This window comes from Trachinotus anak, unplaced genomic scaffold, assembly GCF_046630095.1.
Source record: "Trachinotus anak isolate AG129_WGS33_773 ecotype Australia unplaced genomic scaffold, CSIRO_AGI_Tana_v1 ptg000021l, whole genome shotgun sequence".
NCBI lineage: Eukaryota > Metazoa > Chordata > Actinopteri > Carangiformes > Carangidae > Trachinotus > Trachinotus anak.
The window spans coordinates 6,547,698-6,564,777 of record NW_027273872.1 but is presented as its reverse complement, the minus strand read 5'-3'; the positions used below and the strand labels follow the sequence as shown (position 1 = coordinate 6,564,777).

Genomic DNA, 17,080 nt, shown 5'->3' with positions numbered 1-17,080 from the left:
TGATGGGAAATGCTTCCTTTTAGAGAGCAATATACTGTATGTCACCCTCAAAGCACAGTTAAAGACTGAACCTTTTAATGGCTTTCAGAGCCTAAATGTCAGTCTAGAATATTTGTGTAAAAGAAGAAAGGCAAGATGACATTAGATTAATTCCTGTACAGGCACAAAACACACATACCTGCACCATTCTATTAAGATACTGGCACTTGGCTGCCATCCAGTAACTGGAACTAATTCAGTTTCATAACAGCATTGTTGTCCTGAACTCCCAAATACTGCGTCACCTCCTGCTCTATTTCAGGTCGTTGCATAAATTGGCAATAAATTGGGAGGAGGGGCTACAGTTCACTGTTGCCCTTTTAATTTACTGCGTGCTTCTTTCTTATTTCCGTATAATCTCAGATAGCTGTCAGTTTGGCGAGAGACTCATTAGAACCTTTGTCATACCGTTGCTCCTGGGCCGGGAAACTACTGAATAGATAAGAACTCCTTTTCCTCCCCTGCTTCTCTCTCTCTCTTTATCGCTCCAACTCTCCTTTCCTCTTGCCAGTCTGCTCAGTGTGTTACCACAGGTTTCACCATCAAGTGGAAGCTATAGACATTTTGGAGTCTTTCAGGGAGGTGGTGGAGGTTCTGACGGCAGCACATAATCATCTGCCTGCTGCGGTCTCACTCTTATTCGCCTTCTCTCTTTGGTTACAAAGGGATGTTGTCTGATGATTCAACTGCTTGTCTGGAGCAGATGTGGGCTATTGTGTGTGTGTGTGTGTGTGTGTGTGTATGAGATGAGATGTGTTTGCTGATTTAGGCATAGCTTTGGGTAGAGGGAAAGAAAAAAGGTTTGTAGGAATTGACAGTGTAAACATTGCAGGAATTGTCTGGATGTCATTATTTGTCCTTAAATCAGTTAGTCATGAATAATTTGCAAAAACTTACTGTTATGTTATTTTTCTTTTTCTTTCATTTTTTTCCACTTCACTAGTGATTGTATGGGCTGTGTTAGGGTTTTATCTGATGCAGTAATAATATTGACAAATAATGTGATTAGTTGATGACTTCTTGTAGATGTAGTCACTTAACTTATTTCACTTCAAACCTTTATGAAGTAGTAATTGTCAGTTAAGTATTTAAAGACATTACCAAGATTTTTTCTTTGGACAATGTCGTATTACACTTTTTGCCTCTTCAGAATGACAACTCATCAGGTATTAATACTGTATTATATTATGTGGATTTGAATAATCCATTGCTACAAGACTTACTGTGCTGAATTTTTCAATTTTTTTGAAAAAAAGTAAGTCTCAACAACCATCCAACTGGTGTGGAATGAAAGTCAAACAGAATGTTTACTCTCACTTAAATTTCTAATCTGTCATTACAGTATGACATTCTCTGTGAAAACACTGCCTGCCCACTATTGGCCTTGTTTACACAGGGATTCATTGAAGGGAAGACCTTCCTTCTCTCTGATATTCGTTCCTTGTGTTGACATTAGTGGAGTGTTTCTGTATGTCACCACAAGATTTGTATAAGTGTTTGCAAATTGTGAAAGACCTATTTAAATTTTCATTGTATGTAAACAGTAAAGTAAAATAGATGTTAGAATTGAATGATAAACTATAAATAACTGAAAGGCTTATATTTTAAATTGTAACATCATATTTAAAAAGCAACAGAGGCTTAACCAGATATTTTGAGACGGTATACAATAAAAATGCCTCCTCTGAAGGCAGACCATGGTGGAATGTCTGACAAAGCAATTATTAGGGGACCTTTTCCTCTTAATAGTTTGATACTGCAAATATATGTATGTACTTACAGTAATATAAGCTGCAATATATAAAGATCTCTACTAAATGGCACATGCTAGCTGGATCATAAAGCAACCCGTATATCCCTTGTGCAACATGCAGGTTATGGGATATAAATGATATCACATGGCTTCTAGAACAAAATTGTGGATGACAGCACTACAACAACTAGCTCACTCCTGTCAACCTTAACATGTGTGCAACACATGACAGATTAATTGGACATATCCTAAGAAATGCTCAACACATACATTCAGCTTGCCTGCCACATTTGATATTACAGGGACTGCATTGCCCACTCCTGTTGGATAAGCCCAGAATTAAACCTCTAAATTTAAACAGTGACCTTTACTTCCCAGTATACAAGAGCCACTGCTATTGTCAACATTTGTAATTCCTAGCCTTGGATGCAGGCGTGCTCACTGTGAATTATAAATCAATGAGCATGTATTAGTATAAAATCCTCAAGCATTTGGGGCTTTGCTTGTGATGGAAGAATGAATAGGAGGGAAACAGGGATACCTCAGGGGATGCTAGGCTGTCCAACTCTGGGTCTGTTGGTCATAGCCTGGAGCTCATCCATACAGACACACAGAGACAGGGGGCTTATATTGCACTGATTCTGAAAAAAAGTGTGCATTTCTTTGTGTGTCTGTGTCTAAGTGAGTGTGCTTTGATGAGCTTCAGGGAGTTTCAGGAATAGTTACAGCCTACATATTGGACAAAGGAAAAGGTATTGTTGCATGATACATTATGTTGAACGACAAATCCACATGGATCTATATGTTTATATAACATTTGCATTACCTGGTAAAAACAATAGTTTGGAGTCATTACAGGAACTGACTTGGTTAAACAGACAAAGCAAAGATCACCAGTTACAAAAACTGAGATTTGGAAAAAAAGGAGAGGAACATGCCAGTAGTGGATATAGGCCTACTACTTGATCAAAAAGTGATCTATCTGATGTGCATCACAAATACAATACAGAAATGGGTGCTTAGCAACAAAGATGCTGTCCCTGCCAAGAAAAAGGAAACAAGTCTGTTCGACATTGAGTTTTGGCTCTGATGGACTAGTTAATCAGAAAGCATGAGAAATGTTTGTAGAAAAGCTCTTTGATGTGGATAAGACCCACACTTTGTATCTTAGCAGTTCATGGTCCTTGAACAGCCATAACGCATTTTAAACTGTCTTCAGTAAAATAGAGGAGGTAGTGTCGGAGTTACAGTAAATAAGAGGCACTGAATGACAACATTAAATTTACCTGTGACCGTGTGATGTGGAAAATCGGCTTGTTTTCAGCAGAGGAAGCCATGGCCTCTGCTGCAAACCTGCTGGGAGGAATAGCAAAGGTATGTTCACATTATTTGAAAAGTAATAAAATATGTTTTTTCTGTGGGCAAAATGTCATACAATATTATCAGTATATAGTACACTATGACAGAAAGTGGTGGATTTATGATGATTTTCAACTTATTAAGACATGGACCCTGATTTGGAAAGCAATGAGGACAATCTTTGTCTCATTTCCATTCCGTTTGATGTTTTAAGATAGTTTATGTTTTGCCAACTGGCATTTATAAACAATGTTGAAAACACACTTGGTGCTTGTGAATGCCGCTCCATGCCGCTGCGCAGTAAGACAGACAGAGGGCGAACTCTGATTGATATTTGCGCACACCGCTCTATTGCCTGTGCACGTGAACACTGTCCTGTATGCTGACTACATCACTAGTGTGTCTGTTTATGGTGGTAAGATGGAAAGAAATAAAGTTTTTTATGTCCACTCAACTTTATTAACTATTTATTAATCCTTCTCCTCCCATTTCCCATGATCCTTTTGTAACAGTAGAGTAAATGTAAATAACATTATATAGGAGCTACTCTAACATGTTGCCTTGCTAGTTAGCTTCTCTTTGCAAAATTGTAATGAAATATACCCAGCCAGTGACTCATTGTCAGATAATAGACTTCTTACTTTGCCAAGTTGATTCAGACACATCGGATTGGAAGCTACTCTCCAGTAACAGCTGAGTGATTCATCAACTGTGTGTCTGCTGCGCAAAATAAAGTTTTTTCAAAACATATTCACGCTGGATGCTGCTAGCTGGTTAGCCAGCCGCTTTCTTCGAGTAGCTCCTATATCATATTATTTATATTTATTCAAGACTCTGTTATTTAAGTTGAGTTAAAAAAAAATAAAAGTACAACAGCAGCAGCAACTTTATTTCTTTACATTTCACCGACATAAACAGACAGACACAGCTCATGAAATCCCCGTGCAGAACGCTGCTCATGTGCCAGTTTGTATCGCGCAGACGCGGGTAGTGATGGTCAGAGATCGCTCTCTGCTGGTCATACTGTGGAGGTGCATGGAATACTGTTCACAATCGCCGACTGCCAGTTCCAATGGCATGTTTATAAATGCCAGCTGACAATACAAGACTATATTAAAACATCGAATGGCACGAAAATGAGACAAATAATGACTTCTTTGGCTATCCATACCCTCAAGCCATCCAGCAAACCCAGCACATATACACACGCACACAAGCATACACAGAAATTTGAATAATGTAGATGCTATGAACATGTTAAGATGCATTATTTCCAGAAGCACTCCACAGAAAGTAATGGGATTATTGTGCATGACTGCATAAGGAAGCCTGTTCAACATGTTTGTGTTACTTAAGAGAGGGAAAGCGCTAAGCTTCTTTCAGATAATTAGCAACTTAATGACCTGAGACACTGAAAATGCTAAAACAAAATCACCACATTTATTGTTTTATCTTTTGCAATTTATAGGGATTCACAGTGAAAGCACGGCCACATTGACGTTCCACATGAGGTAACTCAGAGGCAGATTGCACAGTTGATGATCACACAGTTACTTATTTGCCCCGCAGCGAGGAAAAGAAATGACTTTAACAGCTTACTGCAGGGGTATATGATTGACTCATTGAGGTTTGTGAGGTTGCTAAAAGAACTCTCTGTGCCTATGGTAATGATGACATGGCACCTTGTGTACAGTGAGGTTGAGGAGTACATTAGTTTGACAATTGCTGTTCTGTTAAGAGATGAAAGACTTCCACTACACTGTTTTGTGACCACTGCCTTTGGTCCTCAGGGTTGCCCATACACTCAGCGGCCCTTGTTTCCTCTCTTCCGGTGCGACACCCATCTAATCCCATTACTGATTGTGACTCACTACTTTCAACTGTCGGGTAAAAAAAAAAAAGCATAAATAATGTATTCCTCGGGTGTATCCACCCCCGGATCAATGGCAATACAAAGACCATCTACAAAGACGGTTGGCTCAAGGCCATATTTGATCACTTCCACTGCGCACGATCACTGCTCCTTTTTTTGTCAGTCCACTGAGACTCAATTATTTCCAAGTGTTTGTAAGCTATTGTTGAAAGAACACGAAGTGAATATTTAAACTTGGTGAGGGGAAGAAAAATCTTTGATGAGACATGAAAACGGCAGATGGATGGTAATAGTGAACTGTCAGAGAGAGAGGAGGAGAAAGAGAGGAGAAAAGAAAATGATGTGATGCAGCATCTATTCCTCATAGGGATACTGAGAAACTAGTTGTATGCATGACAGCAGGCTAGCCTCCGCTGTGTTCATACAGTATGACAGAGAAAAGGGACAAATTACAGAGCACTTGATCATTTGAAAGGAGCTGTTGGAACTGGTCATACGATTTAAGAAATCAGTAGGAAGTGGACTACAACTGGATGGATTTTCCTGCCTAAACAGGAACATGGAACTGCTTTTAGATATTAAGAAAGTCAGAAAATTCAAAACAATTTAAAAGGTGTCTACGGTCATTAATCAATACACTGATGAAGCTGATTGCTTTTTGGACCAAGCAACAAGTGAGAGCAGAACTTTTTAGCACAGAAGCACAGATTTATTTTTCATGTCATACTTCTTGCTGGGCTTCTTCCTCCCTAACCCAGATGGCTGGGCTCATAGCCCAAGATTTTCACCATGAAAAAAAATCTATTTTTAGATTTTTTTTTTTTTTTTTTTTAAATTTCAGACGGTGCGAAATCTTCACTCCCTCTGCAAGAATTGATGGTACATCTAACTGGCAGTGTACCATCACTCTGGCTGTGCCACGGATAATGAGTGTTTGTATGAAGGGCAATGCACACACTAAAATTAGATCAAAGGTCTGCACTCTATCAGCATCAAACAGTGCATGTGCCATGCCTATTCAGTAAATCAGATGTCATACCACTGGTAGTAACTGGATCTGGTTAAGGAGACATCTTTTGATGTTTAATTCCCAAGTGAGCATATCTTGGTTTCATCAGTTTAATTTACATTCCAGACAGTATTTTGTGGATTGTGGATTGTGTATAGCTAATCAGCAAATTGTTGCAGTGTGACTGTGCAATCATGGATCAATGTTCTTTGTGCAGTGGCACAGGGCGACACCTGCTACAAGAATCCTTGCACATAACTTTTTTTCTTTGCTTACAGTACCTCCACCTGCTACATGCTGTACCAAGCTGTACTGACACAAGGCTAACTGAACTGAAACATGCAGTGATTGTTGCATAAAGGAGGAGGAGGGAACACTAGCTGGGCAATGGAGACGGATAATGTTTTAGAGTTTTGTTTGATAGGAGATATGTACACAAAATTGACACCTGTTAAAAGGTGCCATGTCTAGGGAGAGTAAAGACAGATCACTATTTGGGCTTAGATCCACTCCAGCAAGATTTTATTATGTCCAGGCTGACCCGCCTTGTTTTCTCACGCAATAGGGCTCTCACCTATCTTATTTTGGGTCTTAAAAGAGTATAATAAAAGTACAACGAAACAACAAACAGACAGCAAATTGAAAACAGTCAAAATCATAAAATAAATCCATGCTTTTGATTTGATAAATGATAGCTGAGAGATGAGTGGAAAAATCAGAAATCAATGTGATTTAGTTTTATCTGATCATTTACTCAAGAGTCTGTTATTTAAGTTGAGGATATTTTTCCAACCTTTAAAGCTTAAGAGCAGCAACTGCCATCTTAGGTTAGTGTATGAAAATGTAACATAGGGAGCAGTGTGATGATTCATTGTCTCAAACTAAAGTCATTAGTCTTGGAGTAAGTCTCAGGGTAAAGCATTGCTTTTGAAGTTGGAGTTGTGAATACTTTTTTTAGAATATAAGTTTTGTCACTTTGCTGCATCATCCACTCAATTTCCACCTTGCTATCACCAACTGACAAAACAATCTGTATAATCATTAAGAATGTGGCACATATTGTCAGCTGATAAACATGAAGCTGGCTCCTGTCATCGGGAATCTAATTAGAAAAGTCTGTGACGTTGGCAGGAGCATCTCTTCCTGTCACTGCCATCTGATTAAGTTGAGTAAACGCCATAGTAAAGGAGTCAGCCTTTCAGCATGCTGAATATACAGTGCGTCATGTGCGTCACCACCTACTGTAAATGAGTGGGTCATTGCCTCTCAATCCTTCTAAAATGGAAAAAGTAGTTTGAGTGTTATTAAGAGGTGATGAATTTATTTTGCCATCTGGTCAGACAGGTCAAATAAAATAAAGATTGCCATCTAAATGGAGCATTGGGAGACAGATAAAGTATGCAAAAGGATTCAGTTTGTTTGCATATTGTTGATGGAAAGCCACTAATCTGATTGTTACAGTATACTTCAATGAAAATGCAGCGTTTCACACGTTGACTTATCTGTTTTTGAAGACTGTTCAAAATGATGACTTGTTGACACTAAGCTCAGGTAACCTTGTGTGAACTACTTTGATGACAGAGAGTGGGTGTACTTTCATTAGATTTGAACTAGGTCACTGTCTGCGCAGGAGCAAGATACAGTAGATTATATGCCTACTACAAAGAGCTACACCTGGGAGACAGGGCTTGGCCTTGGATATGTAACACAAGCTGTATGTTAAGTCATATTTAAGACACTGATCTAGGCCAGTGTTATTACCATAGTTTGATAATTTGTGTGACTGAAAATCATTGCAAGTTGGAGCTGTTTATACCAGTGGAGATATTTTTTTGAAACTTAAGAGTGGAACCCTACTATTATTACTTTATTACTTTATTACCGTTTGTATGGTAATTGGCTTGTTTGTGTGCAGATGGTTCATAAAATATTTTGGTGTCTACACTTTTTTCTGTCTGCAATTTGCTCTTTGTGGTTTTGGGAGCTGCTGTCATCTGTACTACACAGTATACTGCATTTTATTCCACTCGACTGCATGACTTAAAGTCACGTCTCTTATCTCTTCTGCCTGTGATAAGATCTTGCATTTAAGATTTCTGTCTCATAGGCATTTATGGCATTGTTGAAGCTGCTGCAGAACAAAGACATCGAAAATATCCTTCTCAGTAAGGATTTGTATGTCTTCTCCTAAACAACCTTACTTCGGATCTCTGCTTTAGGATTTTCACATTACCACTGAATTTGTCTTTCTATCAAGTCAGATGCATTTCTGATCTTTGAGGACATTTTACCGCTGGTTATGTTTGCTGTCAAATTGGAACCCTGTAAGGAGGGTTGAGAATAACCAATAGTTGCCACGCCTTTCGAAATTAAGAATCAGCGTCCACACACCCAAGACTTAATAATAATGATACTACTATAATGATAATAGGACAGTATGTAATTAGGATGGCAGTAGGTACTCATTTAACTCTTATTCCAAATTACACAGAGTGTGAGCCTTTCCCAGCAGGGTAGATTGTCAATCTGTTGCATAGTGAACACACACAGACAAATACATTCACACATAAATTTATATCTGGACAGTCGGCAGTTTACATTATAGCCATACTGATAACGGATTTTTGCAGCTGATACTGATATTGATATTTGGGATTTAAAAAAAAAAGAAAAAAATAGAAAAAAGATAATGATGGATCAGTTGATATGGATTTTGTTTAAGCAGAACATCTTACAATTGAAAAATCTACTTGACATTGCTCTATGATGGACAGACTATGTGCTGGTGACACTGTTTTAAATGACATCAAACCATATACTGTTAAAGATGATAAAGATGGACGATAGTCTCTTTGATGTCACCCATAGGTTTCTGAGGGGTGAATTTTGAAGCTCAAAGTGGGCCGCTCCACTGTTGCTCTTTTACCAGTGCCTGACTCTGCTGGCCTCCCTGGCTAATCCAAAAATGGGCAAAAAGGCGGAGTGTGTGTGTGGAGTTGAGACTTCGATGCTTGTCACTGTGTGGCAAGCATAGGGTCATTCACCTGTCACTCAAAGTGGCCACGCCCTCAGTTATGCAGAACTTTAAACCTTAATGCAATATAAATGGATGGATTATATAAAAATTCAATCCCCCCATACAGTTGTCATGAATGGGGAAATTAGCTATAGAGCTCAATAGAACCAAACCTGATTTTTGTACCAGACTGTAAGCATGTTTATTTCTGCTGTTAATTTGGGCATTTTAAAATGGGAGTCTATGGGGATTGACTCACTTTTGGAGCCAGCCTCAAGCAGCCATTTGAAGAAGTGCATTTTCTGACACTTCCGTGTTCGTTTTATTCTTCAGCCTCGGAGGTTGCCGCTTGCCTCAAATCTGTTTAGGTTTGTCAATCAGATTTGCGCAAAGTGAAAGATGCAATTTAGTCAGCTTGAGACAGGAAGCGAATATGTCTTGCCCTGTATCATGTAGAAATGAATAGGAAGTGAATTTCAGTCTGACTGCGCCATTAAACTGTGGAAGGAAACTGAAGGAACTAGTTAGGAAACCCATTCTATCATGGGGAGCACATGCACACAGAAAGTACCAGGACAGAGGTCTGAGCACATGACGTTCTTATTGTCAGTCCTAGTATGTGGGCTCTAAGGTAGAGGCACTGAGTGGATACCCTTGGGTTTCAGGGGCATACTCCAAAGATCCTTTGTGGGTTATATTAGACTATCTGTCTGACCCTCTAAAGCAAGAACTTTGATCTCTCAGTTGCCCTGGGAGGTGGTGACATTTGGTTAGCTTTGACCTTTTAAAGCATTTTTTTTTTTTTTTTTGTAGGAAAAAAATATATCTTTCTGCTCACCAGTAAAGCATCTACACATATTCAAGTTGAAAAAAGGTAGAATTCTTTCACTATGATGATGATGTTAGTATTTGAAAAGTCTTGGTTGTGTGGTTTCCCAATCCAAAGTGTTATCTTTGACACGTTGCAGTCATTGCATATTTGTCCTCTTCTTTTGCTCATTTTGAGTAAGATAACACTTTTTCACAGTGGACTTGAGAATATGAGACATGCAGTAGGATTTTAGCTTTTTTAATAAGAATAGATGTAATACCTTTTCCCACAGACAGCACCTCTGCGCTGCTTTGTTAGCGTTGACTACATAATGTACTGTACTTATAATTAGATAAACTGATAGTTCAGTTGGTAATTTCACATATAATAAGGAAAAGACTTTGGACCACTCGACATGGAATATTCTTCACATCCAGTTAGCCAAAATATTTCCTCCATTGTTTACAGAATTGAACAGGAAGATAATAATATGATTTCTCGATAAAAAGCCAATGTTTAAAATGAAGTTGTTAGAGAGAGTGCCCGTTTCTTCTCTCTCTGACTGGTCATCTGAGCTGAGCTCTTGTGGTTATTTACCAGAAGTGAATTAGCTAATGTAACCATTTCCTTTTCTATAGAAATGGCCTTACATTAAGGAACTGCTGAGTGCCTGTGTAGTCTGTCATGATGGGAGAGATATCATAAATACTTAGCATCAACTAGTCTACTTATTTGAATGTATTAGAGGAAGTGTATGTTTGCCAGAAGTAAAGTAGTTGAACATTAAACCACAAGTGAAACCTTAAACATCCATTTCTCAACAGAGGAAGGTGAAAATAGCCCACTGGTCACTAACTCTGCACATAAATAAACCTGTATTGTGAAAGTAAAACACTCAAATTAAGGTAACCATGAGGATGCAGTGTTTCCAAGCAAACTAAGCAGCATGATAAAATAGTCAAAATAACAGCCATCAGTTTTAATGAAGATATTCACAGTGAGAATGAACTTTAACGAGCATGGTGAACAGAACAACTTAATGTGAAACACTGTTTGCCTCTATTTAAGCAAGGCTTTGCAGGTGCATGCATGCTGTGAGGGTACTGCGTTTACCTTCAATATTTGGTTCACACTAGATAGGAAAAATATGTTTTCATATTTTGTGCAAATCTTTGTGTCTCAGCAGTCGCTCACTGACACTGTGTACATAACACAAAGCACTAAAGGACACTGTTAAAGAAGGTTATATAGGATATGATTAAGCAAAAGCAACTAAATGTTATCCATGCTTTAAATTAAATGGATAAACAACATAAAACTTTTGTAATGTTCTCTATATAATGTTTTCAGGACCATAGTGAAACTATTTTGACTCACTAACCACTCCTTATGTTTTTTAGCAATTTCCCTGGCATGCATAACAGCTGCAGTTAAAGACATGTTGTTAGGAGGGCTTCCTTCAGCGTAAAGTACAGCGCTCTAAAAACCTTCTAAGCACTAAGAATGATAACAGGGAATTACCTCTCAGTCAAGGTGAAAGTTGTTTGAGCATATGAATTGGCTAACACATGGGCAGCAATAGAAAGCAGGATTGTTTGTTAATTTATGGATTTTGAACATTTGCCCTTACTATAGACATTTTTTAAACAAGTTGGAACATTTATAAAGAAACACTCAGTGAGCATTTGCTTTCCTTTCACAGTAAATGCAGCTTAGCATTTCTGGCTAATTCCCTAGCACACATATAGTTGTTACCAGTAGTTACTTGTTCACATGGTGGAGGTAACTATATTCCCCCTGGAGGAACATGTCTTAGTATCCAGATGCTGACTGTGCGTTACAGACGGAAGGCCTTGGAGTGCGTTTATGACCACTACACAGAGGGCTGAAGCCATGCCCTTAGTGCAGAAGGAGTGCTTGCTACAGGATTTCCTCCTGGTGAAGCGAGTGTTTGCAGGATCGGGACACGCCATGTTCAGAGAGTCTTACCGACTGGCTGAAGTGGCACTGATTGTGGCAGCAGCAGAAAAGTATGGCCATGAGAAAGTCATTGTTTTGAGACAAAGACACAAAACCTAAAGACAGTCGCCTCTGCAGCGATCTACCTTGATTTTAGGGTTGTGAACGATAAACCGATGCAACCGGATATTCGGTTCAACAAGTGAGAGATATGGCTGAATTCTTGTAATTTCTTGTCAATAATTTCTTCATATCTTAAATGCATTAGAATGTAATAGTGTTGCACTGTTCATATTTGCCTGTTTAGGCACACTGCTTCGCGTGACATGAAAAGTGACTCACGGTCAGTGTCGGTTCATCTTTTCTCTCCATGCTCTCATAAATGCATAATCCAAGTTATGGACAACTTCTTTTAACTCTTCTATGTGCTGAGGGACTACAGATGAAAACTACCCTTTTGGCCAACTCTGGTATAATTTCAGGAATTGTCACCATCAAATAAACTAATGAACTAATATTATCAATAAATGTAAATCAGATAACATACATTGGTACCCATAACCAACTTTTTTTATATTTGCTTGTTATGCCATAGTATTGATTATATCTCAACTGTAATATGAGGAGAATATCTACATGTACAATGCTGGTTTATTTCAAATCAAACAAACCAACATCTTCATCAGAGTAGCAGGGAGAAAACAAGGAACCTGTTGTGAGTATGTGAGACCTGTGCGTGGGCACTAGTTTGCCAGCCAAGGCACATTGACCATGTCACAGTTATAATTACATGCAAAGGATTTTTTTCTGCCTCTCCTCATTTCATGATTTATTGCTTTACCACAGCTGTCAGAAGTCAGGCTTCACCGATAGGGTCTTAAATGGGAATATTATTAAAATGCCACTGAGCAGGGCAAATGGTTGAGTGGAGGCTCCCAGTGGTAAGCTGTAAGCAGGGTTGAGCCAGACAGCTGTTTTTCCATTGAAAAACAAGGTGTTAATGAGCAGAATAGATTGTAGATGACGATCACCACACTGCGACACGTTGTTTCTTCACCTGAGACTGCCATGTATCATCTCCAGAAATTATAGCTCAATTTAAATCCACTGTTATGGAGTAGGCCATAAATATATTGTAATGTGATGTTTACAGGGACTTGCCTCTTGGATCAAATTATGATCATGGATGGATATTGCTTACAGCTGCAGAGTCACAGCCTCACACAGAGGAGAGCCTCTTGTTTTACTTGGGTAAATAAGGAGGCTTCTCTAAAGCTGAGAACAAATTCAGGTTGCAGACATTGATGCATACAAAGAATATACATCCCAAATGCCTGCTAACCAACATTCCTCTCAAAGCAAACCACTGCTTTTTTCTCTTCTGTTTGTTTTAATTTTTTAAAACAGTCGCTCACTCAAAGCTACTGTAGCAAGTTAATGCCAAGTCAGATAATGATACACCATGGGCCTGAAGTTTCAACCCAAGTCTTGACAAGGGCTCAAGTCAATATATTTACATCAAAATACTGTTTCTCTATCTATCTTAGCCACACACAGATGCTGGTACACTGTTATCAGTTACAGGTTACCAGCCTGTCCCTCATGACGTGAACATATGATATAAGTAGGATATACTGTAAATAATGATAATATACCTCTCACCCAGGATTCATTCTCTCTTTCTTACACACACTCTTTCAAAATCTATAAACCAGATAAATCTAAAATAAGGGTGATTAACCAGCAAGCAACACATCAAAAGTGACTCACAAATTAGCATTTTTCTTAGAAGAACTTAGTGACATATAGCATGTGCACAAACATCCAGATCTTTGGCTACTGGCTGAAACCAAAAAGAACAGACAGTAAGGGGCCTGACAAGCTGTAAAACTGCTAACTGCTTCATATATTCTTGAATAGCAATCCAAAGTCAACAATTTTAGCTACCTGGCATCTCAAAACCTCATCCTCATCATGTGATTTAAACATTGAGAACAACGCTGTATAGTAACATTTAATGGTTTATAGTAATATTTAAACTCTAACTCTTTAGACTCTTATCATATGAAATAATATAATCTCTATAATAAGTCTGAAATTATTTGGCTTCTATCTATGATTATCAGCACGATTGATCTGACAAACTGTAAACTTCTGTAAATCTCTGTGGCTGGGCTGCCATCATCTTACAACTGATGTAGTTACTAACAAACTCTCACTTAAATTGTCAATGCTGGAATATAGCAAGCACCTCTGCTTACCATAGCTCGGATTTTCCGCCTCCTGATTAGCATCTTTGGGATCTTGTCTGTGGTCTCAGGTTTTACACTAATGCTTGAACGTAGTGACCATTTGAAAAGGTGCCTGGCGTGCACTCAGTCATACAAATGAGCTAATACATGTCAAGAGTACAGCAACAACAGATCCTATCTAATTAGCTGTGCAACAGAGCAGCAGCTCAATAAATGCCTTCTGTTAGACTGGACAGCAGTTACAGCCAGAAGCCTAATGGTTCACTGAGAATGAGTGATTATTGGGCCTTGAGTCTTTGGCAGTTGGGACTCGTTGGACTTTTATTGCAGAGGAATCTTAGAAACACAATGCAAAGAGCAGAACATGGGTTACCATATCTGACCACACTGAAGATCTACTCAAGCTTCCAAAGGTTGCATTTTGTGGGTTAGATTGCTAAACATACCTTGTGCTGATCAGAGCATGAGTGAAAAGCGAAAAAATGTTTACACTGATGCCATCTCTAAATTCTTCAGTAGATATTGCACTGACAGTGCTTTGAGGCTGCATGACTGAGGCAGTCTCTTCCACCCCTACCTGTTTGGACATTTGTAAAGCTTGTAAAGAATACAGCATTTGTATATGTTGAATACAATCATATTTATTTCAGATTTTCTTTAAGATCTCGGCTGTTAAGATGTTATTCCTGGAAGCTCTCCCTCTCATCCACATCCTTTTTCATCTCTTCATCTCCAGCTCAGATCTTTATCTCAGGACTAACAGACACTGAAAACACATTAGCGACTAAGTCAGCAATTTCCAGTGGCTCCTCAGTCATCAAGCTCTAGCTGTCTCTGCTTTGTATGCAGCGGCATGTGTTACCGTCCTGTATGTGGAACCCATGAGGTGATTTTTATGGTAATTGGTTTTATGGTTAACCAAGCCTTTCAGGGGAGTTTAAGGGGGGGGGGGGGTCTGGTTCCTACGGTTTACACCAGACATGGGGAATGCAACATCCTGGTTTTAGCTCTTCTCTTAACCTTGGTGGAAGGTCAGTTCTCTGTCCCTAATTTTACAACAAAGTCATCCAGCACCTGGAGTATAACCGCAGTGGGAAGTTAGCACTGGCTGTGGTGTGTCACTGGACCCTTGTTGCAATAGATTGGGGCTGGGGTTAGTTGTAGTAGTATATGGAAGGATCTGACAGCTTGACAGCTACTTTAGCATGGAAGAAAATGGACTTTTCTTTGTATTTGTTGTATTTAGGGATGTTCCAAATGACTAATTTCCCTGTTGATTAAACTGAATTTTAAATTTAGAGGAGTCAACTTCAGTGGAAGCATATCATTGCTGATGAGCTGCGTTATCTTTGCAGACCGAAGGGAATCACAACATCTGCAGGTAAATGATGTGTTATTGCTTTGCAGAGTGTGGCCAACATTAGCAATGCTAGCACCAGTGCCCTTCTTTCCTTGCAGGTTAATGTCCACATGCCTGGGGTGAATGTTGTTACGCATTGCTCCAGATATGTCCAGATATATTCTATATTCTGACACAACCTTCATACAATTTTATTTTCATTTTCCATATCAAAATACTGCCAGGGTGCAGTATCTTTCAACTTTCCACCTTGCTGGTTTACAATGTTTAGTCGACTATCATGCACATCCCTAGTTGTATTAATGCAGCAGATAGGCGTGAGCCTCTCTTCAAAGTAAATGCATGTTTTCACAAAAGGGGGTTGCCTCCAACACATATAGATGAGAAGGTGAGCTGAGGACTGATATGAATACATTTAAAATATAATGAGTAATAATAATAATTTTTATTCATTTTTTTTTTTTTATTCATTTAGTTGAAGTCCCATTTAATATCTGGAGTGTCAAGAAATTATCATAAAATATTACATCTTATTACATTTCAACAGCTCAATCCATGATTGTAGAAACACATTTACATATATAGATGTCATCAGACTGCCCATGCATGACGGACCTGATAATCTGATGAAAAACACATTTCATTATTTGAGCCAGTACACTAAATCATCACTTCAATCTCACAGAAAAGTATTAATCAGGCTCAAAAAGTAGGGAGGACACTGCGCAGGGGAGGTGGCGTGGCAGAGGTGACAAAAGGTTTCCTGTCTCTGACAAGGCCTTTCCATAATCTGTTGGCGGTGATTGGGCAGCTTGGTTTAGGGCATGGTATAGCTCCAGGCTACTTCTCTGTACTCCTGCAGTTCTTGCATTCCATAAATAACAAGGGGCAGAAGGAGGCAAAGACAATGAGCAAGTGAGGACAATGTGGCAAGGAGGCTGAGAGCCTGAATAAGAAACAGACAGTTGGTTGTCCTGAGGACAAAAAGAGCCAAACGGTGATTTGTTGTTCAGAACAGAGGCAGATTGGGGATGAATAGTAGCATGACATTGGGAGAACAAAAAAGGAAAACACTGCAGTAGAGAGATAAGGTTCTCCATATAAAGGTATGGGGAAAAAAGACAAGATGCTCTTTTTTCACCCTGAAAAAGGGTTTAAGCAAATTCACTCACATCATTCTTGCCTATTTTTGTGGTTACTGTGCAGGCTGTACAGGGAAAGTGGCAACATCTCTAAGCAGTAAAGAGTAAACCTTATGAAATTATAGAAAACATTAATTAGCCAGTCAAAGAATGACAACATGGCACATAATGGAAGTCAAATATTTTTTTATGTATACTTGAGTACACTTTTTTTCATGATATAGCTCCCATTTTTAAAATATTTTTTTCATGTTAAATTAACAACTGCAGTATGGACTACTCAGTACAATTCTGATATATGTAAATGTAATACTGCCCCACTAGGATAAAGTATGTTTAACTAAGTTGCACTCAGTGCTGTAGGCCGTTAGAGTGTGCTGATGTTTAGCATCTTATATTATATATAATATACATATATTCTGTTGACATTTAAATTATAAATGAGTATGCTAGTAAAGTAAAAACCAAAACAAAACAAACAGTAATGTAGAAGTTAGATGAAAGAAA

At 38.7% G+C, this 17,080-nt stretch overlaps 1 protein-coding gene across 13 annotated transcripts in view; it reads left to right on the top strand.

Moving 5' to 3' along the window:
• lingo2 (leucine rich repeat and Ig domain containing 2) overlaps positions 1-17,080 on the top strand; it is a 197,827-nt gene that overhangs the window by 13,289 nt on the left and 167,458 nt on the right. The gene's annotated exons all lie outside the window — the stretch shown is intronic.